Here is a 25,318-nt window from a genome sequence, read left to right as displayed (position 1 = left end):
TGAATAATCAGAATTGAGGTCACTTATGCTTCAGGGTACTAAAACACAGGGTTGCTTAAAATTGTAGTAATTTATTGGTACTGTATCTTGAATAGTTTGATAGAGTTATTTTAAGATCCCCTTAATCTCAGGGTCTTTTTTTCCTTCTATTTAGGTTAAAGAAAGATGTTCATTCTCAACTTGATCAGAGGTATGTTCTTGTTCAGTGCAGTGTTTTAATACTGGAGAGATGGGTTTCAGCTTATGTTAACATAAAATAAGAGTTGAACAAAAAGCACAGCTGCTGCTCCTGTGCATGTATAATGCCAACACATAGTTTGTGGCTATGTCAATGATACCTAATGTTTAATTGTCCTTTTACTTATCACTTCACTCCCTGATTTTATAAGCCCTGATTTTGTAAGCTATAAAATGGGCAAACTATCATTTGTCATGGTTTCTGGTTTTTAGATGACTTACAGTTTGTGCAAAGGCTAGCTTGGTGGTTAGATAAGGTGATCGAGAGAGCAGTTGCCTTCCAACTCCAAGCTGTCTTGGATGAAACCGATTATCTGGACCCATTTCAAACTGGCTTCAGAGCGGGTTACGGAGTTGAGACTGCCATGGTCGCCTTAGTCGATGATCTCCGTCTGGGAATCAACAGGGGAAGTGTGACCTTGTTGGTGCTATTGGACATCTCAGTGGCTTTCGATACCATTGACCGTGGTATCCTTCTGGAACGCCTGAGGGAGTTAGGTATCGGGGGCACTGCGCTCCATTGGTTTCATTCCTACCTCTTGGGCAGATTCCAGATGGTGCAGCTGGGGGACACTTGCTCCTCTAAGAGGGAACTGACAGCTGGTGTCCCTCAGGGAGCTATTTTGTCCCCCACTTTGTTTAACATCTACATGAAACCACTGGGAGAGATCATCCGGAGACACGGGGCGCGGTGTTATCAGTATGCTGATGTCACCCAAATATGTTTCTCTGTGTCTCTGACTGATGCAGTGACTAAGGATGGCGTCTCTCCTCTGAATGCCTGCCTGGAGTCGGTAATGGGCTGGATGAAGGAAAACAAACTCAGTTTGAATCCAGAGAAAACGGAAGTACTGGTGATAGGTTCACCTGGCCCGGGGAAGGAAATTTGTCCACCGGTCCTGAATGGGGTCACACGTCCCCTGAAGGACAAAGTTCGCAGTTTAGGAGTACTTCTGAACTCGTCCCTGCAATTGACATCTCAAGTAGATGCAATGGTCAGAAGTGCTTGCTATCAACTTCGGTTGATACGTCAACTGCGACCCTACCTGGGTCAAAGGGACCTTGAAACGGTGGTACATGCTCTGGTAACCTCTCGCTTGGATTTTTGTAATGCGCTTTACATGGGGCAACCCTTGTACCAAGCCCGGAAGCTTCAGTTAGTACAAAATATGGCGGCCAGATTGGTCACCAGTGTGTCCAGATTTGACCATATAACACCTATTCTTAAAGATCTGCACTGGCTGCCCATTCAATTCCGAGCGCAATACAAGGTGTTGGTTATTACCTATAAAGGCCTACATGGCTTGGGCCCGAGTTACTTGAGGGACGACATCTCCCCATACAATCTGCCCCGCACACTCAGAACAACCGGGAAGAACTTGTTGGAAATTCCACCTTCTAAATATGTTATTACTTCCCAGATGGCCTTCTCAGTAGCGGCCCCACAAATCTGGAATAGTCTTCCCGAGGAGCTCCGTCTTATCACCCCCCTGGAAACATTTAAAAAGAGGCTTAAAACCTTCCTCTTCTGTCAAGCCTTCCCCCCTGGAAAATGAAGTTTACTCTGATCCCATTGACTTTCTACCTCACTCTATTGATGGATTGATTGAATGATTGTTTTTAGATTTGTATATTGTTTTTAGTGCTCTTCGTTTTATCTATTTTATGCTGTGTTTTGTATTTGGTTTTAAACTCTATGTAAACCGCTTTGATCTTTTCGGAAAAGTGGTATATAAATAAAATTTTATTATTTTATTATTATTTATTATATGTACTTGTAAATTATAATTTGTACACATAACATGCAAAAACAGGATAGTAAGGAACCATGCTATTCAAAAGGAGGAGGGAAACTATTAGCCTAAAACTTACTCACAGGAAATTAAATCATGTTTTGATGCTGCATTTGAATCCACTCTCTTTTAGCAACTTTTGGGATTGAAACTGAGCATTGGAAAAAATGGCTTGAAGCTGGATGAATATAAGCACAGGAATGAAATTGCTATAATTCCGATCTGTATCAGAAAAGCTCGATTGAGACACACTGAACAGAAGGGGTAAAGCATATGTAGGGGACACTGTATCCATCCATCCATCCATCCATCCATCCATCCATCCATCCATCCATCCATCCATCCATCCTTTAATAATAATAATAATAATAATAATAATAATAATAATAATAATGATTTATTTATATGCCGCCCAATCACTGGGAATCTGGGCGGCTTACAACAGAGGGCATAATAGACGGTTCTCTGCCCCGAGGCTTACAATCTAAAAAGACACGACACAAAAGGAGAAGGGAATGGTGGGGGGGGGGATCAGGTCCAGCAGTTCTTCTCTCCTTCTGAGGCCTGGACCAAGGTAGATGGACTGGAGGGCTCTTTTTCTTAATTGAGGCCGGGCCACAAAGCCTGAAAAACAGCCATACTGTGTGACCCTGGGTAGGGAGGAGTGATTTCTATATTAATCTCTGTGTTATTCTGTTGTTGAATGGCAAGGCCTCCGGGTGGGTGGATATGCAAAGGGGATTAGTGTCTGTTTAATTAGTGATCATTGTCTGCTGGGAAAACCCCTGATCCTGGGTGGTGTTCATTTGCATTTTGTTGGGTCTTGCTTTTAGTGCAAATGAAAACCACCCAGGATCAGGAAAACCCACAAAAATAACATAAAAATAAAATAAAAAATAGAAAACTATGGATGTCGGCCATGAAAGCCTTTGAGTTCACAGCTTTCTTCACTGTCCAGCTGTCGCATCTGTACATAATGATGGGGAATACAATGGCTTGAACAATTCTTTTGTGCTTAGTTGCATATCTTTACTCTTTAGGCTCTTCTCTAGTGCTTTCATTACTGCCATTTCCTTTCCTCATCTTCTTATTTCTTGGCTGTAGTTGCCATTCTGATCAATGTTTGATCCTAGGTGTGGGAACTCTTTAACTGTTTTGGTTTCCTCATTGTCTAGATTGAATTTTTGTACTTCTTCTGTGGTCATTATTTTTCTTTTCTTTATGGTCAACATTAAATCTGCTTTTGTACTTTTCTTCTTTGACCTTCCTTATTATTTGTTCCAAGTCTCTGATATTTTCTGCTAGTAGTATAGTGTCATCTGTGTATATTAGGTTGTTGATATTCCTTCCTCCCATCATTACTTTCCCCTTTTCTGAGTTTAAACCTGCTATTTGTATGATACTTTCTGCATAGAAGTTGAACAGATATGGTGATAGAATGCAGCCTAGCCTGATCCCTTTGCCATTTGGGAACCATTCTATTCCGTTCTAACAGCAGTCTCTTGTCTTAAGTACAGATTTCTCATCAGGACTATCAGATGTAGTGGCACTCTCATATCCTTAAGAGCCATTCCTCATTTTTCATGATTTATGCAGTGAAATGCTTTGCTATAGCTTATTGAGCACATGCTGATTTTCCCCCCTGGAATTAGTTTTGTGGATCACATATAAGACCTTGGCTTGTAAGTGCCTGTAACAACCATGCTTTGTGACTTCTTACAACTGGCATCAACACTATGTATTTTTGGGTTTTAGGGTTCCAGTGAAATTACATTTAACAGCATCCTCTAATTTACGAAAACTATTTTCCTTGAGTACAACCCGTTTGACTGTGGAATATTCTGTTTCTCTTGTATGCTCCTGTATTGTCTGTTAGTACTCTGACAAGCATTTATGTCTGTTCGTACCTCATATATGTTTCAAGGAAAATTACCGTACCAGTGATGGAGGACTTTAATAGAGGCAAATAGAGCTGAATGGTACTATGTGTTCTGTATTCTACATTTGCTAACTGAAAAGAAATTACTTCACCGACTGGTTTTAACTTCTTTCCTCTTGCTGACTTGTTTAAAAACATGCACTATACCCTTAACACTGTGAACAACAGGAACCATGGAAAACTGGTCATAGATTGTTTTGTGATGCTGCTGTTTTCCAGCAAGCAGTGTGCTATAAAGCTATTGTGTGATTCTGCAAAGCTTGGGTCTGAGCATGCCTAAATTATTCACCACTTTGTTTACCATGAATACTAATGTTGCTTTTCTCTTACCTCATGCTGATCCTTTCACTCATTTTTTTCATGTTTGTCACAAACAGAGTGCTTAGATGGCATGCCCATAGTTTTCGATGGATTACTTTAATACTTGGAATTCCTTGCTTGTTTGGCTCACTAATCCATGCTAACTAGGATCAAAGAAAGTTGCCTTCTTTGCTCAACTATGAGTCAGACTTTTGGTTAATCTAGCTCAGTACTAGCTCATGATTGATAGCTGCTCTCTGAGATTTAAAACAGGATGTTGACGTTTGAATCTGGGACCTTTCACATGTAAATAATGCTATGGCAGAGAATGGAGCTTCAGTGAATGAGCATAGGGATGAACACTTCCTGTTTCTCAGCCACAGATATCGGCTGCACTCTGCCTTTCTCTGGTTTTGCGTTTGGTACATATCCTGTAGAACTGCGACAAGCCACCTGTGTCACTTTTCTCATGCTCTGAGCTGGAGAACAGGGGACAGACTTCATGGGGTTTGAGAAGTGCTCTGATTGCCAGACAAGAGGGAAACCAAAGCAACCCTCTGCAAACATTGACAATTAGAAGGGCAGATATCTCTCTACCTTTGCAGGGAGTGCCATGGGTGTGGTGTGACAACCGGACAACAGCTTGCCTTTTAAATGAGAGGGGAATGGGATCCTGGCAGCAATATATTCTTGGTTGGCTGATAAAACTGTTGAGAGCTAGTGTGTAATAGTGGTTTGAGTATTGGACTGTGATGCTGGGACTCTAGGGTTCGAATCCCCTCTCAACCATGGAAACCCACTGCGTGACCTTGGACAATTCACATTGTTTCAGCCTCAAGGGAACACCCTCTGAACAAGCCTTACCACAAAAAACCCATGATACAGAATCATAGAATTGTAGAGTTGGAAGAGACTACAAGGGCCATCCAGTCCAACCCCCTGCTATGCAGGATATCTCAATCAAAGCATCCCTGACAGATGGCCATCCAGCCTCCGTTTGAAGACCTCTAAGGAGGGGGACTCCACTACACTCTGAGGAAGGAGCGTGTTCCACTGTCAGGAAGGTCTTCCTAAAGTTGAGGTGGAATCTCTTTTCCTGTAGCTTGCATTCATTGTTCCGGGTCCTGTTCTCTGGAACAGTAGAAAACAAACTTGCTCCCTCCTCAATATGACATCCCTTCAAATATTTAAATAGGGCTATCATGTCACTTCTTAACCTTCTTTTCTCCAGGCTAAACATCCCCAGTTCCTTAAGTCATTCCTCATAGGACATGGTTTCCAGACCCTTCACCATTTTAGTTTCCCTCCTTTGGACATGCACCAGTTTCTCAATGTCGTTTTTGAATTGTGGTGCCCAGAACTGGACACAGTATTTCAGGTGTGGCCCGACCAAAGCAGAATATAGTGGCACTATTACTTCTCTTGATGTAGACACTATAAATTTATTGATGCAGCCTAAAATTGCTTTGACCTTTTTAGCTGCCGCATCACACTGTTGACTCATGTTCAACTTGTGGTCTACTTGGACGCCTAGATCCCTTTCACATGTAGTCTCGCTCAGCCAGGTGTCCCCCATCCTATATCTGTGCATTTCATTTTTCCACCCTAATTGCAGTACCTTACATTTCTCCATGTTGAATTTCATTTTGTTAGCTTTGGCCCAGCTTTATAGTCTATTCAGGTAATTTTGAATTTTGATTCTGTCCTCTGGAGAATTAGCTACTCCTCCTAATTTGGTGTCATCTGCAAATTTGATAAGTAGGTCCCCAATTTTGTCCTCCAAGTCACTGATAAAGATGTTGAATAGCATTGTCCCCAGGACAGAGCCCTGTGGGGCCCCACTGGTCACTTCTCTCCAGGATGAAAAGGTGCCATTGTTGAGCACCCTTTGGGTTCAGCCAGTCAACCAATTGCAAATCCATGTAACAGTTACCTTGTCTAGCCCACATTTTACAAGCTTGTTTGCAAGAACATCATGGGAAACCTTGTCAAAGGCGTTACTGAAGATATACTATATCCACAGCATTCCCTTCATCTACCAAGCTGGTAATTTTATCAAAGGAAGAGGTCAGATTTGTCTGGCATGACTTGTTTCTCTGAAACCCATGTTGACTTTTTGTGATTATGGAATTGCCAATTTTTTTCAGCGTGAACGCATTCCCCCACTACCACAAATTATGCAGTCGAGTTTCCCGCATTTGGGGAAATCGCAGGGGTCAGCACACCCGGAGTGCAATGGATGAGCCTCACCCTGGGCAAACCACCTTCGTGATCATGGTGTCTCCCCTGCCAGGTAACTTTAGGGTTGCCAAATGTTGGAATCAACAACAGTGATAAGGCTGTCTAAGATTTGTGAAGTTGAAGGCTTTCACATCCAGAATCCATAGTTTTTTGTGGAGTTTTCAGGCTATGTGGCCATGTTCTGAAAGAACTTATTCCTGACGTTTTGCCATCTGTGGCCGGCATCTTCAGAGAATGCTGGCATGAATGTGAGTGGGGTATATATATACTGTGTGACCTTTGATTCAGAGGAAGTGATTTACATGTTAATCTCTGTGTTGGTCTGTTGTTGAATGGCAAGACCTCAGGGTGTCTATCTATTTAATTAGTGATCCATTGTCTGCTGAGAAACCCCCTGACCCTGGGTGGTTTTCATTTGCATTTGCTGGGTCATGATTTTGGTATTTTCAGGACTGGTAGCCAAACTTTGTTTACTTCAAGGTTTCCTTCTTTCCTGTTGAAGTTGTCCAGGTGTTCATGGATTTCAATGGCTTCCCTGCGCATTCTGACCTGATAGTTGTCGGCATGGTCCAGAATTTCAGTGTTTTCAAATAGCATTTTATGCCCTGAATGGTTTATAACATATTCTGCTACTGTTGATTTTCCTGGCTGACCCAGTCTGCAGTGTCTCTCGTGTTCCTTGATTCGTGTTTGGATGCTGCGTTTGATGGTCCCTATGGAGACTTGTCTGCAGCTGCACAGTATACGGTAAACTCCTGTGGAGTGAGATTCTTGTCTAAGATTTGCTGGCTCCTGTGTATATGCATGAATGGGAAATAGCTTTCTGAGAGGTGCCACCACTCAAAATCAAACTTTTCAACTGGAGTAGGTTGGCATGTGTGTGAGAGAGAATGGTTAGAAAAGCAAAGGAACATCAGTACTGCTGTGATGTAGTTATGACTGGAGATTTTATCTTGGTGTTATGTTTCTTTTTTCCTGGAATATTGTTGACTTCTTACATGCTCTCTATTTCAGAATCTGATGTGGGGCTGGGCTCCCATAATCGCTGGTCGGGCCACACCAGCATGGAAATAAAGTAATACAAAGCTTAGAATTTCTTCTAGTTCTGTTTTGTATTCATTTGGGTGTGGGGTCCAGAAGATTTTGAGGAGCATTCTTCGGGCCTTCAAAAAGAGAACTGCATGAGCCCCTTGTGGTGCACATTCACTACCCTTGATTTAAAGGTACTTCAGCCTTTGGAATGGTACAGTTCTTTAAAAGCACCTGACTTTCCTTTTCTATGGGCAGAGGAGCAAACTAGTTTTATTTTACAGGATCTTGGGTGGTAAAGAGAGTTCCTGTAATGTTCAGTTTTGTGGGCTACTCTGATAAGTAGGTGTCATGGATAATCACTGTACATTTATTGTAATGTTCTGGAACATTTAATTTCTCACACTCGAATGTTAAAATTACCTGACAGAAGCAATAGGAAAGCTTCAGCTCAGTGTAAGTTCTGTGCCCCTGGTGGTACATCCAAGTAGTATCTGAGTTACTCCGAAGATTTTCAGCATACAGTGGTGCTTATATGCAGAAATCTCAGAGGCAGGGGGAAAAAGGGGGCGTAATTGTGATAATTTGAGAACGTTGTTGTTGTTGTTATTATTATTATTAATAATATTATTATTATTTGCAGTATTGCTAAGGAAATCCAGCAAGCTGTGGGGCTAGATTATTTTATTTCACCTTTGTTGGTTGACTTCATACCGGCTTCATGGTTGAAATGACCAAGGCTCTTTTTCTGCCATGCACAAGTTCCATGCTTTCAACAGGGGCAAATCTGTAGCCTCAAGTCTTAACTGAAAAGAGGCCATGCTAACATCTGGCTCACATAATAAAATGCTTTATAGAGTTGCAGTAAGAAACGTACGGCTGGCACTGCCTTTGCATCCATGTGCTCAAGGCACCTCTCGCTGTACCGTTGTCAGGCACCCAAAGCGTCTCCCAGGAAAGGTAATGGGAGTTGCTGCTGTGTCGCTCTTGCTCCAGCTTACTTGAAGCGGACGTGTAATGATCTGTAGGGATGAAACCTGTTGGCATTCCAGAGAAGCAGCTGGTGGCTTTGATTTTGCTAACTAGCAATGATTCAAGTCTTGCAGATTGTGAAAGAGCTGGTGTCACCAGCGCGACGTAGAACAGATACTGCAAAGAAAGGTAGGAGAAGCTCTGAAACATTCATCTTTAACCATCTGAGTAATCTGTTCTTGCATTAACCTTGAGTGATTGCCTGAAGCAAATTCTATCTTTATTTCAAGTTTGCATTTTGGGCACTGACGTTCAGCTGCTACTGCTTTGCTTTGAGGAGTGATAAATTCTGTGTGATCATCAGCAATCCGAAAGGGAATTCTGAGCACTTTGCAAAACTGAAGATAGAATTGCTGTGTATGTAGTAGATGCTTTATTTTAAGGACCATATGCTCTTTTCTGTTTCCTTTCCAGCGGAAAAGATTTTGCTGTCTTTGTAATTGTATTAATATAATCTTGGTGTGCGAGAATATCCTGCAGATATCTTCTTACTGGATTTCAATAGATGAAAGAGACTTGCTGTTGGTGTCTTCTTGGGAATACAAGCTTTAAAAGCCCAGTGTGCATTCATTTTCTTTAAAAAGTGGGTTATATATATCATGTTCAACTTTAAGATTACATCTCCTAAAGAAATGTTGCTGAGAAGTGCTCCCCTCATCTTATTATACTACTTGAGATGTTTTGATATAAATCCATTTTGTGTTTATCATCTTTAAAATGTAAAATTCTTACAATATACTTGTGCTGGTTTCACCAATATGAGGGTTTAGTTAAATATTTAACACAGCCAGCTTCAAAAGTTACATGGTTATTTTGTATGTGTTGGTATTTCAATGTTGTCCTCTCAGGTAGAGCCCTGAAAATGTTAAGGCGTTTCATGTTTATAGAATTTTACTTGACTATATGAAATATAAACCATATATTATCTTTGCACTGATTGCATGTTCAGTGGGTCAGAGAAGCTCCTGCTTTTGAATTCCCTCCCCCTCTTCCACATATGAACTAAGCCCCTGAATTCATTTCCAAGCAAGTATGCCCATGTTTGCAAACTTAAAACACCAATTTGCTTATATGAATCAATCTGCAGACACAAAATAGTTTAAACCGACTGCTTTGAAGATCAGTTTGCTTGGGTTTTGGATCCTTAATCATGATATCATAAAGCCAAGACATGTTTAAGGTCTTTATTTTGAATTTGAACCAGCTGCTTTCTTTTTTTTAAAATTTAGATCTGTAGTTCTATATTATAAACAAGACAGAAGGACAATGTGAGTTATTCTTTCAGTTGGTGTTTGCCTATTATGGAATTTGGACATGTGTTGAAATAAAAGAGAATATTGACTGTTGAGATTAGTCTGCTGTCATTGAATGACAAGAAAGCTTGACGTTATTTCCATGTGAAGAAACAAGACTTCAGTGATCTCTAGTAGTTAAGTTTAGATATGATTTGAATATATTGCTTTTTGTAAATGTTGAATGTGGGCACAGTTGAGCTCTCACTTGGGAGAGTTAAATCATAAGCATATGCTTAACTCTGTTAAAATTAATTGGATTTCAACACTGAAATGAACTTATTTGAATGTAAGCTTGGTTGAAGTTTATGTGGATATGTATAGATAGCAATGTTAAACTATTAACTCCGGCTGTATCATGTCCTGTGTATATCAGATAATATTTATTTATTTATTTCAGAAAGCATGAGAAAACAACCCTCTATATGTTGTTTAAATGTAGCTCTTAGCATTCTTCACCATTGACAGTGCTGACTAGAGCTGATTGGAGTCTTATAAACAGGACTGCATTGGCCACTCCTGTATTGGCCTTTTGCTGTCTGTACTATTGTGGCATATTGGTTTAAGTTTTGGACTATGACTCTGGAGACCAGTTGTCAATTCCCTGCTTGGACATGAAACTCACTGGGTGACCTTGGGCAAGTCACACGCTCTCAGTCTCAGGGGAAGGCAGTGGCGAACCTACTGTGAACAAATCTTGCCAAGAAAGCTCCCATTATAGGTTTGCCTTAAGTTTGCCATAAGTCAGAAATGACTTGAAGCAACAAAAACTCTGGCATCACAAAATCAGTATTAAGTGGACTACTTTTTGTTATTGAATGTTAACCTGCAATCAGATTTCAGGTAACTCAGTGGATGGATTGCTGCCACTGGCTACTGTCTGTAGAGCCATAGGATTCTCAAGCAACTTGAGTAAGACCCTAGAAATGTTTTGTGCAGTGAGACACTGATTTTCAGAATTCCCTTGAAATATACTGTATCATAGGGATGTTTCAAGTCAATACTATGCTCTTCGATATATGGCGACCCTATGAATGAGAGACCGCCAAGTCATCATGAAGGACCCTGCCCAGGTCTTGCAGACTCAGGGTCATGGTTTCCTCAGTTAAGTATATCTATCTGTAATGGGGGCTTCTTTTTCTCCTGCTGTCTTACTAAGCATTATTGACTGATGAGCTTACCGTATATACTCAACTAAGTCAACCTCGTGTATAAGTCGAGGCCAACCTTTGGGGCCAAAATTCTGGGTTTTTATATGACCTGTGGCTAAGTCGAGGGAGTCCAGCTGGGGAGAGGTTAGAGGGTGATAAGTCGCCATCCCCAGCGTCTTTCCAGCTGGGGTTCTCTCCTGGGGAGAAAGTCCAGAAGGGGAGAGGCTGCAGGGTGATCAGTCACCCTCCCCAGTATCTTCCCAATTGGTCTTTCTCCTGTGGGGTGATCAGTTGCCTTCCCCAGAGTCTCCCCAGCTGTGCTGTCCCTTGCGGAGGCAGCCTGGCTGGGGAGAAACTCAGGTCGAAGTACTGTACTGACCCATGTATAAGTTAACCCAGGTTTTTTGGGTCAATTTTTTGACCAAAATTTCTCAATTTATACATGAGTATACATAGCAGTGGTCCCCAAACTGTGCTCTTTAAAGGATTTTGGACTTCAGCTCCCAGAATCCCAGACCATTCTTCAACATGGCTGAGGCTTCTGGGAGCTGGAGTGCAAAATCTCTTAAAGGGCACAATTTGGGGACCATTGATATGTGGTATGCCCACTGATGAAGGAACATTAGGACCTTGCTGAAATATTCAAACTGATCACTTTTAACTATTACATTTTATTCTTAAATTTTAGCTCTCTGTGATGGTTGCAAAACAATTTGAAAGGAATACTAGCAGAAGTGAAATAAAAGTTCTTATAACCAGATTTCTAAACACTGCTTAGAGATTTAATATTTATCAGAGCTGTAATTGAATTTAACCTTCGGCATATTCTGTATGTCAAGACAATATTGTGCAGAATGAGTCAGTCTTGTTAAGTGTTATTCAGTGGAAGGGAGAAAAATATTATAAATGATGTTTTCTTCAGAATCCCAGAATAAGAGGTGAATGTAATCAGTTATAGCAGACATGCAGTTACGTTGATGACTTTTTAAAAGTTATTATTTATCTATAGATCTTTTCCTCCTAGGTCTCCTGCTGATTTTTCTGAGGGCTTATGCTACATGCTTTGATATTATAGGATAAGGGCTTGCGAGATCTAAGTTTTAGTCCCCATTGAGTGATGAAATTGACTGCATTTGGAGGAAAGATGCCATATAAATGCAATTAATGAATATGAAACTCGTATATGGTAGCATTTGTATTATATAAAATCTTTGTGATTTTTTCCTTAAATACATGACTTTATAGGTCCTGTGTCTGAAGCAAATTTAGTAGCAACAGACTGGCATCTTAAGGATAAACATTGTTCTGCTCTCAAATTATGGCATTTCTGTGCAAAATGATGCTTTTCAAGTCTTAGACTCCTCAGACAGTAATACTTTCATTGGTCCAACTCTAATCCCAAAATACTTTGTGCAAGCCTTTGAAGCTTCACTGGCTTCTTCATCAGGCAAAGATGTTAAAAATCATACAGGAGGAAAAAGATGATGATGTTAGAGTCATAGGCCTATGTTCCTGCTGAGATGGTTTCAATTAAGATGGTACTGAGGGATTTAAGTGTAGGCAGGATCCAATCCCACTATGCTCATGTGAGGACTAGAGACAAAGGGCAATAAAAGAAAGGTAATAAAACTTACATTAGCAACAGAAAAGTAATTTCTGTTGAGATCCCATTGTCCCTATGGATCTCAGGAGTGCTTAGACACTTCGTTATAGTTGTGTTGTAGGAAGCCAGGATGGCATAGTGGTTTGAGTGTTGGACTAGGATGCTGAGAAACTAGGCTTTTATTACTGTTTTTCCATGGAAACCCACTGGGTGACCTTGAGCAAGTCACTCTCTCTCAGCCTCAGGTTGCAACCCCCCCCCCCCCCCCGCAAAATACACTGGTTATTTCCAAAAAAAAAAAAAAAAAAAAACCTGGAATAGGTTTGCCTTAAGGTTGCCATAAATTGGGAACCACTTGAAGGCACACAACAACAAAAAAGCCCAGATCTAAAATTCCATACAGCTTATTTTCCATGAACTGAAGGGAGCTTTGTATATGTGTTACAAAAAAAACCCCTCAATCCCTTCTTCCCATACTTTGTATTGTATCTCTCCTTTTATTCAGTCTCCCGAGGAGTTTATGGCGAAAGCATCAGTTGGCATCTGTTGTTTCAGAAAAAGAGTGTCAAAGAAAGGAGGAGAAATGAATGAATGAATGAATAAAATAAATAAATAAGCGAGTGTGTGTGTGTGTGTGTGAGAGAGAGAGAAAGTTGATTTGGTATACTGTACTTCAGCATTTGGCATATCTGAAGAAGCTCTCTGGATTACAGCCATCCTGCAGACACTGAAATAGGTGGGGAAGGTCCAGCCCATGGGTCTCTAGCTTCTCTGAAACCTCCTGGTTTTTTTAATAGGGGTGAAGCCCCCCCCCCCCCAAAAAAAAGTCTGTTGAGATTCCTGGAAAGTTTGAGGAGAAGCAGATGGACTTAACATCCACTCTTGGATATTCATTGTTTTTATATTCCTTCATACTGATCCAACTTATGGTGACACTATCATGGGGTTTTCTTGGAAAGGAATTCTCAGAGTGGTTTGCCATTGCCTTCTCCTGAAATATAGCCAACATCGTTTCGTATTCCCCACTGGTCACAGTTTCAGGTACTAACCAGGCCTGACCCTTTTTTGCTTCCCAGCTCAGACAGGATTCAGTGTTTTCAAGCTATTTAGGCAGCCTGAAAATATAATACTGGAGTACTGAAATATAACTAAAAGTATACCATTTTGTAAATAGGTTTGTGGTCTATATACAGATGGAAGACTGAAATTGGGCTTCCCCTTCTTCAGCATCTCTGAAAGGTCTCTTGATAATGTGTTCAGCATGTCAGAGGAATTCATTGACTTATGAACTCTTTTGAGATTTTGAGATGGGTGGATGAAGTCAACCTCCCTCCCTCCCCCTGCAGTTGCTGTCAGACGTGCATAGCAAACGGAGAGGGATGAATCTGTTTGCTTCAATTCTGTGAATATTTTTCCAGCTTTCAAAAATTATGGTGTTCTAATTTGTTTCTTGCCAGGATTTGGGGCTAGATACAAATCCTTAGTTTAATTGTGTGGATTTACTACGTATTGCTATTTAAACAACTTGGTCATATGCAAATTAAAACAAATGCCTTAGTCTCATGGTACATTGAATAGTAAAAAAAACATTATGGCATAAACTTTCACATACTGCAGTGCACTTTATCAGCAGCGTTATATAGTTTTCCAAAATACAGATATACACGTTTGCATATACTGTATGGGTTTCTGTGTTTTGAACACTAAGGTCATTTGCCTGGGACCTCAGTTTACATACTCCCCACCTCTGTGTGTGTACATGTATGTGTGTCTCAGAATAATACTTCAAGTGTCTGATAAAGTTTACTATATCCCACAAAACCTTATGGCACAATGTTTTTTAATCTTCAGGATTCCAAAAATATCTTTAGCTTTTGTTGCATTGCATCAATGCAACTGCTTCTCTAGATTTATTGAGGGAGCTTGTTCTTAATTAATTTTTCTTTAATTTTGGTAGCAATAGCTGGCATTTTTTTTTTTGGCTGTTAATATCAGTTCTTTTGCAGAGGATATAAATTGCTATGTTGCTAAAGAGTCTGTTGTTGTTTTTTTTTAAAAAAAAGACAGTAAAAGAAATGTTATCTTAACTACTTGTATTTTATTCCTTTCACTAGGAAGTGGTAGCTAGCCATAGCTCAGTTTTAAAGTGAACACTTGACAGGTAGAAGGATTGGTTACCAGCATCTTAAATGAAAGGGATAACCCTGGGGTAAACTGCTGCCAGTCAGACTTGACAGTACTGAGTGAGACGTGTTGATTTGACTTTATGTTGTTGTGTGCCTTCAAGTCATTTCTGACTTACAATGACCTAAGGTGAACCAATCACTGGGTTTTCTTCGCAAGATTTGTTTAGAGGGGGTTGCCATTGCCTTCCTCTGAGTATGAGAAAGTGTGACTTGCTGTGAGAGGGTATTAGAGATTGTCATGTTACCTTCCTCCTCCTCTGCTGGTTCTCTCAAACCCAGGAAACGCAACTGTAGGGCTGACCATTAATCAAGAAAAGGCATGCAGCTGTGTGTGTGTGTTATCTGTTGTGGACCTTCAAGTCATTTCCACCTTACAGCGTCACTATCATGGGCTTTTTTTGGCACTATTTGTTCAGAGGACGTTTGCCATTGCCTTCCTCTGAGGCTGAAAGCAAGTGACTTGCCCAAGGTTACTCAGTGGGTTCTGTGGCCAAGTGGGGAATTAAACCCTGTTCTTCAGAGCCTCAGTCCAACACTCAAGCCGCTACGCCATGCTGGCTGTGTTGAAGAGCAATTGATAAGCCCCAGAGAGACATAGAAGCTCAGCAGGCGAGGGTATGGGGCAACCCAACCATTAAGAGCAGGACTGTAGTCACGGGAAGGGAGGTGCTAGGAAACAGAAGCAGCCAGCCTATGGAAAGGGTGCTGGACTTATCCTTGGGGTTGGGGACAGTTTGGAAGGAGGCAAGGTTAGGAGGACCAATCTCTCCCAGGGTGTGCAGTCTTGCCCAGATTGAGGGAAGAGAGATGAAAGAACCAGGAGAAATGCTACCATCTGTTCTATAGAAGTGGCTTAAAGAGCTGGGTATGTTTAGCTTGAAGAAGAGTAAGTTAAGTCGGATGTTCTCTTGCCTGATCCTGTGTGTCACTACTTGACTTCATGGTCTAATATGGGTTAGGGGTTACAGTGTTTCTGAGAATGTTGTGGGCAGCCCCATGACCTTTGGTTGTACCCTCCAGCTAGTGAGGCAGACTCTCAGATAAGCAAACTGACCACAGTTCCTGCAGCAGAATTAAGAACTTAAGCATTTCAAGGAAGTACGCTCACTGTGTCCTTCTGAGTACTGGAAAAATACTATACCTGTATTAGGGAAAAGTGCTTTTCCTCAAGTTGAAGTTAGTCTAATGGCAGTCAGAAATAAAAAGAAAAGCAGTAATTCAGTGCTCTAATGAAAATAAGTGAGTTGCCACGGGCTTAAATCAGCTATATTAGGCCCTGTTGTAGTGTTGGCTTAGCTCTTCACTGAGGGAAAAGAAATCATGAAATGAAATGGGTGCCTAAATTGATGTAGTATACTTTAAATCCTCCCCTTTCCCCCTGTTTTGCTTCTCCTTCCCTGGTGTGACTTCACTAGACCTTAAAACTGTTGAGCTGCCAACTGATTATATAATGTTTTCCAGATTGATTACATGAAAGAGAAATCAATTTAGTTTAAATAAATTTGCATGCTATCAGAAATTTCAGTAATTCCATTTGGAAGAGAGAGAGAAGAAAGTATGTGAAAGCATTAGTAAAACAAACACAGGTGTATTATTAAAAGGGAAAATCACTGGATATTTTTTCACCCCCTTTCCAGATAATGCCACAGAGCCAAAATGTTCTATAAATTGGTGTTTTGCCAATCTAATCTACCAGTGAATCTGATTAAATATTTCATTCCTAACCCTTTCCAAATGCTTTAAGGGATTCATCCACGATGGCCTGCAGAAGTGCATATGCAGGGAGGGAGATATGTACTGTTTCCTCTACTTACTGTGGAAATACTAATGGTGACACAAGAAGCCAATATATTTGCCTGAGCAAAAAGTCTTCATTTTTAATTCAGCAAAGTATGGCGCAGTGTTTCCTATAGCTTGGGCCTATATATTTAACAATTTATTTATAAAAAATATAATAATTTGATGTTATTCTTCTGTTAATTGAATGATTGGAAATGTTCCATACTTTCTGTAGGGCAGAATAACTCTAGTGGATTTTCTTTGGCAAAGATAAAGCAGCCAAATTCAATTATGCTTCATCTGTTTTATTGACCTGTTCATTTTACCTTCTTGGCACAAGGCAGGAAGCTTACCAGTAAGTATCCATGCATTTATTGTTTGCATTTATTGTGTTTGCAAGGCTGCAAAGCTACTGTTAAGTGTTTGGAAATGCATTGATGAAGCTTGAAGCTTCTGTTCTCCAGGGATCACTTTTGGTAGTCAACTTAATTGTTCCAATGATTTCTTTCCTTTTGCAGGGGGGAAAAAGGTTTATTGGTTTTATTCATTTTTTTTAAAGATGCAACTATTTATGCCCAGCTTGACCATAAACGCCAAATGTTGCTCATGTGCAACTCCCAGCATTCTTCAATTTGATTGTGCTGGATAAGGTGGATGGGAATTGCACTCCAACTTCATTTGGAAAGTTGTACCTTTGCATGCCGGGCCCTCAAATATCATGGCAGTGATGACTTAAGTAATGTGTAAGTGTGGGCTGCAATTGATTAAGTTCTTTCTTTATACTTCAGGGTAAAAAGATGCTAGGAAGCCTATGCAGTATTGCCCCGAAGGAAGTGAATCCAGAAACTGGGGACTCAAAGGGCATAGAATTGCCCAGTTCTGGAACAGCCTTTCCAAATCTGTTGCTTCTGCACATGTGTCTTTCTCCAGCTCCTATTATCTCAAGTGAACAGAGCTGATGAATATATTTTAAGCATGGTTTTACCCTACTTTTCATCCAGAGCAGTTTACAGGTACCAGGAGTGGGGCACTCCTTACCTTCAGGCCTACAGTCGGTAAGAGACATGACACAGAAAGGAAAGAGCCAGATATTGGAATCTTGATTGTAAAGTTCAACATGTCATGGAGACATATCGAAGTATAGAGAAGGGACTGTTGATTCCTATCCCACTGGTGGCAGCTGATAAATAAGGGCAGGTATCGGGAATACAGCCAGTTCCAGAAGCTTGGAGGAATGACAACCATGCTGGGATTTATAGAAGCTGTAGTCTGGCACATGTGAATACCAGGCTGGCAATGGCTGTTCTAGAGTCTTGACAAGGGGTGGAAGTAATGTGTTCCTCCAGATGTTGGTGAGTTGCATCACCTAGAAGCCCTAGCCAAGGTATTCAGTGGTGTGGAATGCTAGGAATTGCAGCCCAAAAGGGTGCATGAATCACTCACCTGGTCTTGACTTTGGTGAATTATTTGACCCAGTTGGGGCTTCTGCTGTTATGGCAGTTTTGTGATTTGACAGTCCTAAACGGATGGCAACAGGCTGCATTTCACAACTTGATTTGAGCCAGCCAGTTACTAGATTGAAGGCTTCTAGTAATACAGGTAGTAGTATTAATAATTCTTGGAACCAGAGGTGTTTTGGATTTTGAATTTTTGGGGGGAGAATATTTGCCTATAAATAATGAGATATTTTGGAGATGGAACCCAAGTCTAAACACAAAATTCATTTATTTGTCATATATACCTTATAGCCTGAAGGTCAAAGTTTGGGTACACTGGAACCACCAGAAAGCAAAGGTGTCACTATTTCAGCCACTCATGTGGACAGTTTTGGATTTTGGAATATTTTGGATTTTGGAATTTTAGATAAGGAATACTCAATCTGTAAAAGAATGAGTGCATATTCTTGGATTCCAGGGAAGAAAAAAGTCAGCATCATCTCAGCCAGTTGTCCAGGTTAGCAAATTCCTTGGATACTCCTAGCTGTGCTGTTATCTTAAGGAAAAATACAAATAGTACCTGAATTATGTTTCCTGGAAAGATACAGGTTTTTGGTATTTAAAGTTAGATTCTAGCTTCAGTTAGTGTCAGCTTGGCAGATGTGGAATCTTCACCCATGCAAAAATCACTTCTGAGTGATGTTCAGATTTGGTGTGTGGTCTCTGAAGTATTGCATAGACATGTATTTTCCCTTCATCTCTGTGTATGACTGAGCCATTGAAGGAATGTTTTCTGTCCTTCCCTCCCCATCCTGACCATCTGAACCCCACTGTGATGTTTTTGCAGGCTTAAATTTTGTATTGGAGAGACTTATTTGATCATAAATGAGAGACAGAGGGAAGCTGCCTCTTAAGCCTTGGTCAGACAGTTGTTCTCCCAAGCACAGAGAGCAACTCATTTAATTTGTTGCTAGACAGAACTGACACCACACTTTTACAGATAGGTTAGGTAGACTGTACATTTTGTTGATGTGAAATCCCACGGAACTAGGATAGGTGGATGTGGAGGATTTTGAGTGTAACAGGGGAGAGCTTACTTCATCTTCAGCACAATCTAGTAAGAGTATCTCAGGCTATTTGGTGTGTGTGAGTGTGAGGGGATGGCATCCTCCTCCACTGTGCCAGGGATCAATACCATATTTCTGTCTATTAGCTGCAATTGTTTCTTTTCTGGAAACTTGCCAGAAACTGGCAACCAGTGACTATGAGACCAGCACTGGTTCATTATGCATAGCACTGATGCTCAGTGATTAAAAATGATACACACTATAGAGCAGTGATTCCCAAAGTGTAGTCCCAAAACTCTAGGTGTTTTGGAGTTAAGATCCCAGAATCCGCAGCCAATGTTGCCAGTTGGAATTCTGGAATCTGAAGTCCAAAACATCTGGAGGACAAAAGTTTGGGAACCCCTGCTATAGAGGATAGGATGTCATTTGTGTGTACATGCATTGCACGTGTTCATTCTCCATGCTGTTGTGGTGGAGTTTCCACCCTGTTACTGATGCTCCAGTGGAATGATTCTGAGTGTGATTTCCATCCAAGTAGACACAAATGCTTGTTTAAATTTCAATTGGGTTTAGAGCAGGGGTCGGCAACCTCCGGCTCGCGGGCCGGATGCGGCCTGCGGAGGCCTGCCACCTGGCCCCTGGCTTCTGTGGCCGCCGCCGCCACCGCCCCGGCGGCCGCCCGTCACGGCTTTTCGCCGCTCTGGGTGCCGCCATTTTGGGCGAAAAATGGCGGCGCCCATAGCGGCCTCTGGGGCTATGGGCGCCACCATTTTGGGCGGCAAAATGGTGGCGAAGTCTAGCGCGACCTCGCCGTCATTTTGCCGCCCAAAATGGTGGCACCCAGAGCGGCGAAAAGCCGTGATGGGTGGCTGCGGCGGCAGCGGCGGTGGCCCTCCAGGAGGGCTCCGAGGCCTGCAGGGGGCCTCTGGGGGGCCCATTGCCGTCTCTGGGGCCCTCCAGGAGGGCTCCGAGGGCGGCAGGGGGCCTCTGGGGGGCCCTTTGCCGTCGCTGGGGCCCTCCATGAGGGCTCCAACAGCAGCAGGGGGCCTCTGGGAGGCCTGGTGCCGTCGCTGGGGCCCTCCAGGGGGCCCTCCAGCGCTGGCGGACCCCACCAGCTTTTTTGCCGGTCTCTGACGGGGCCTGGGGCCCTGTCAGGGGCCAGCAAAGATGGGGAGGCCTGGCCCCCGGAGGGTGGAAGCTCCACCCCTGGCACGTGGCCCCGCCCGGAGGGTTGAAGCTCCACCCCCGGCTTCGGCCCCCCAGTCGCCTGAGGGACAGCAACCTGGCCCCCGGCTCAAAAAGGTTGCCTACCCCTGGTTTAGAGTATGTATGTCTGATGTATGTCTGATGTGGCGCCACAATTAATGCTGAAAATAAAAGGATTTGGATAAGGCAAGTGTGGAAGATAACAGTTGTGAGGAAGACACTACAGGGCAATCTCATACATGCTTGCTTATACTGTAGTTGTGTCCAGAGATCAGTTAGCAGGAGAGGTTAGTTGAGAAAGGCAGGAACAGAGAGTATTGGACAATGTGCAATTACATATCTTAGCATTTTTATCCAGCTCTTCAGCAGGTAAGGCCTCCTGAGGATGATGGGAGTGGGGATAAAGGCTTGTTTTATCCAGCCCCACTTGGTTTTAATGGCCTGTTATGAGGTGGAGGCTCCTACTCACACATAGGTGAAGGAACTGCAAGTGGAATTCACCACCTCATTGGCTTCTTTTGATGTCCATTTATCTCTCAGCATAGTTTGAGCATTGGACTGTGACTTTGGAGATCAGGGTTTGACTCCCTGCTCAACCATGGAAACCCACTGAGTGACCTAGAGCAAGACACATTCTCTCAGCCTCAGAAAAAGGCAATGGCAAATCCCCATCAACAAATCTTGCCAAGAAACTCTTCCCCATGGATTTGTCTTAGGCGTGCTGTAAGTTGGAAATGTCTTGAAGTCACACAATAACCACAAATAGTTCTTTACTCTATTGCTTTTATTTCCTTGATTATCTTTTCACTAAGAAGAATGATCCAAGTGGATGGATACACAAATAATGAAAGCTTTAAAAAACCTTGTTGTTTAGATAGCTCATTTCCTTGTTCTCACTGAGAAGCTATTTTTAAATTTGCTCTGGGATGGAAGCCTGTAGAAATCAATGAAGATATCTCAACATTTTAAAAATATATATAATAGGGTTTGGGTCCCATTGCCTTTTCTCCCAACCCCAAAGGTAGTAGCAAAGAGAGTTCTGCTGTTTCTAACTCAGTTCTTACATAGTATTAAATGGAAATTTCTCTTCTAATGCAAATTCTAAGGCACATATTTCAGACAGAAGAGAATGCAACTGGAATAGATTTATTTGACAGCCCTGCAGTGTAGTTCTGTGAATACTCATGGTCACACTGAGCATTTTGCAACACCCCCTACAACCATATTTAAAGGTATTGAATCCTAGTTGCAAGTTTGCAATTGAACCTGATGCTGAGAAAGTTGTTTATAAGAGCTCAGTTTAGTGTTAACCCACACTTGTATCCTCATGTTGCAGATGGGGTCAAAGGAATAATATACACCTGTCCTGCAATGTACTTCAGTTTCACACAGAGAAAAGTTACTGCTTCCCGTGCTTTCATGTCCCAAATGCCTCATGGCCAGCGAGAAGTGTGACCTTTACCTATATCAAACCTCTCTCCAGCACCACCTTAAAGTCAGTGTAAACATCTCAAGAAAGATGCAGCTCTGTGGCTTTCCGTCATCACATTTCATTAACAACAACAGTTAACTAAATGATTCCCATCCCAATGTCTCTCAGATCAAATGAAGCATTCATTTGCATGTGGAAGCTTCAGGATGCTTACATGCAGTCTTCATAGACTTTAACTGTTCAAACCAAAACTGAACTAAATCTGGCACATGGAAGTGTAAATTTAGATCAGTGACTTCTGTCTTTGATGGTAATGTTTGGGTTTGGGTTTGGGTTTTTCCTTGATCAACAAGTAGCATATACCATGTAGACATAACAATTTATTCTGGGAACCTTACTTGTTTTATTGATTAAACTCCTAAAGTAGGGTGGCCAAAGTTTAGCCCTGGGGCTGCACATGTTTCCCAAGTCTGTTTTTGTAGCCCTTGAATCTCCAGATTCTCCAGGATTGCCCCTTTTCTGACCAAAAAGGGAAGGCAAATAGAGTTCCCTGGAAGTCTCCAAGAACAGCAGTTTGCCAACAACAGGTTGCATGGCCCTCTTCACTACTTACAATTGTTTTGAAATGTACACTTTTCAAAAGCAAAAATGGAACTTTAACTGCCTTGGTCTTTTTGTTTGTTCATTTGTTTATTGGTATTTTTGACAATCCACATGGCAATTGGTGGGCCCTCGTACTTGCCATAGTAGCCTATCTTGGATTTGAAATGTTTTCTGAGGTGCTCTGAGGTAATGAGTTCTCATAACCCTAGATAACTATTGTTTTCCAACCAGTTGGTATAGATATTAAAGGAGATAGTTCTGGGAATGAGGTAGCCAAAAGGTCTTGGCTGAGTGGATAGATTGGGTCTGGTGGAGTATTATAACACACATTTTTTCTAAATATTTCTAAATGACAAACTTTGACTTAAATCAGCCATGGCTAACATACTGTGGAATATGACCCTTGTATTAGACCTTGGTTACATAACCAAGCCTATCCTCCAATAAAATTTGGAGGAATGGCTATAGTTTAGTGGCAGGGCAGCATTGGCCTTGCCCGTGAAAGGTCTGACATTTAGTGTCTAGGCATGACTTGGAGAAACTCCAGTCTGAAATTCTGGAAAGTCCCTGCCAGTTAGTGTAAACACTTCTAAAGCTGGATGGATGAATGGTCTTAAATCAATATAATATCTACATGTCCTGCAATTTGGCAGCCACTGAGTTAGATGGAGACTGGTTGTAGTTTCAGCTGGAAAGTCAACCTTTGGACACACCTGGAAAAAATATTTCTACTTTTTCTTAGCGCACAGGTATTTTCTTAGAATATCATGTGCTCTTGGAACAGAAGGAAGAACATGACACACTTCCTTAGTATGGTGTGTCTGGATTTGGATCCTGGCAGAAAGGGGAAAAAAATTAAATGGGGGCAGATGCAGGGAAAAATAAACAGGTGGAAGAGGGAATGTTCATTGCACCATCCCTACACATCTCGTAATCCTCTTTTTTCCTTCTGACTTTTGGTTCTTTCTCAGTTATATAACACCCAGTCTGAACAGCTTTTTAAAAGTGATTCTCCTTATTGAATAATGGATCGACACATTCTGGACTGCAAAACAGATGTTAACATCTGTAGTGTGGACATAACATCTGACAGTTGAGCATGCTTCACCGGGGCGTTTTTACTGCTGGAAGAATTGAGCTGTGTTGGGTATTCTTGCCACAGAAAGAAGAATGTTAAGCTGTATGTTTTGACCTTTCTTCTGCCTTGTATTATGTGTGTGTTGAGTTTTTGGTAGCCCTACTTTTAGTTATTCCTTTCTCCCTGTGATGAACATTATAAGGAAAATGCTTGGTGAGGAGAGTTCTGGCTTTGCTGACTCCATCATAGTCCCATTGGATTCTACATGCTTGTATCTCAAACCTATGTGTGGGATGGCTTGGGGGTAGCTAGCACACTTGTCCCTGCTTTTTCCATATAATGATAATTACACAAAGAAGCAAATATCTGTATAATAGGCTAGCATATGTTTACTACAACTAACTTTTGCAGTAATAGCTTTTTTTTTATTAAAAAGCTACAAGACTCTTCTATCTTGTCTCCTTAGAGATCAGTTTTTTTAAATGGCTGGGGATAACCTAAATTTTACAATAGTTCATCTTATCGTAAGTCTCAGGACAATGCTTGTGTAGTCTGGAATTTAATACTAAGGCTATCTTCAGGCTTTAATGATTCATTTACAGCTTGTTTAAAAATTCATATTTGAAGGGTAGCATTAGTATATGGAAGTAAGCTGTGAATCTTAAACTGCTTTCTTGCTAGAATGTTTGTTCTTATCCTATTTGTCCCTGAAGTGCCTTTCTACTCTCTCTCTCTCACTCTAGTGATGGCATTTGTGGTTCTTCACACAACTGTTCTGTGGGACAAGTTGGGCAGAAAGATAGTACCTGCCCCAACATCATACAGTGAAGTTTGTGCCTGTTATATTCTCTTTAAGAGCTCTAGTCTTAATTTGTTTGTCACAGTATGGCATACTAGATAACGTACATTTATCTGTTCACATGTGTGTTTTGGTTATAAGTTGACTTTTTTTAAAAAACACTAATTCTTGGAGCATTAAAACAATGTACAAAACCTGCCTTCTATTCATGTTCAGGACTGGTTTGGGATTGAATGCTCCAGAACACATGCCTCTTAAGGTTCAATTGTGTGGCTCATAGTCTCTTACTAGATGTCTGACAAGCTTAAATACATAGCAGGAGAAATAGGGTTCCAGCACTCAGAGCTATACAGAGTTTTCAAAACAAAGCAGAAAAGCAGGCATGTTTTCAGCGGAACCCAGTTTCCATTATGGGTTCTATGTTTTCATGTCAAAAAGTATCAAGTGTTTGGCTAAATTCTTAATGCACTACAGTAATAGTTCCACAACCAAAGAATATAATTCAGACCAGTCTTAGGAATGTGATCTTACTCACCTGCCCTTTCTTACCATGTGCTTCAGAAGTAAAAACCTACAACTGAATGTTCCTAGCTAGTAAAAGGCAATGCACCTCTTTCTTTACTACTTGAAGAGGCAAAAAGTGCATGTATATGTGCATTTTCATGAGAACCGCCTAGGCCTTTCTGTTTTGGGATAGTACAGCAAAGGCAAAACCCCTTCTGAACAAATCTTGCTAAGAACACCCCATAAATTGGAAATGACTTGTAGGCACACAACAACAACAGCAACAGATACAATAAAACTATTTTCATCCTCTCTGGATTATTTGGAATATAGCTGAAGAATGTAACTGGCCAGCTGTGAAAGGTTGTCACACTGAAGCAGAATGGTTTTCTGTTTTTCCAGAAGACAGAACTAGAATCAACATGTGGAAAATTCAGGGTAGCAAATTTTGGCTAAACATTAGGAAAAAACTTCTACCTATTGAAAATGCTTGGCAGTGCAGCAGTCAGAAGGTGATGGGATCCCTTTTATTGGAGGTATTTGATCAGAAACTGGACAACCTGGTATCAGAGATTATGTAGCTTCATCCTGGATTGAGCAGAAGGTTAAAC

General features: G+C 41.4%; 1 protein-coding gene, 1 long non-coding RNA gene and 1 other non-coding gene across 3 annotated transcripts in view; 2 read left to right on the top strand and 1 right to left on the bottom strand.

The window, feature by feature from the left end:
- The window catches only part of LOC121931826, a 54,522-nt gene extending 29,290 nt beyond the window's left edge, over positions 1 to 25,232 (top strand). The window contains exons 3-4 of the long non-coding RNA XR_006104217.1: positions 155 to 190; positions 24,148 to 25,232. This is a non-coding gene — a long non-coding RNA (uncharacterized LOC121931826). The remainder of the gene's footprint in view (positions 1 to 154; positions 191 to 24,147) is intronic.
- Positions 1 to 25,318, top strand: part of USP6NL (USP6 N-terminal like) — a 681,049-nt gene that overhangs the window by 538,760 nt on the left and 116,971 nt on the right. The gene's annotated exons all lie outside the window — the stretch shown is intronic.
- On the bottom strand, positions 6,412 to 6,570 carry LOC121932328. Its single transcript, XR_006104316.1, has one exon. It is a non-coding gene; the product is annotated as a U1 spliceosomal RNA (small nuclear RNA).

The sequence above is a fragment of the Sceloporus undulatus genome, chromosome 5, assembly GCF_019175285.1.
Source record: "Sceloporus undulatus isolate JIND9_A2432 ecotype Alabama chromosome 5, SceUnd_v1.1, whole genome shotgun sequence".
In the NCBI taxonomy this organism is placed as follows: Eukaryota; Metazoa; Chordata; class Lepidosauria; order Squamata; family Phrynosomatidae; genus Sceloporus; species Sceloporus undulatus.
The sequence above is the reverse complement of the archived record's forward strand: the minus strand, read 5'-3'. Positions and strand labels throughout refer to the sequence as shown.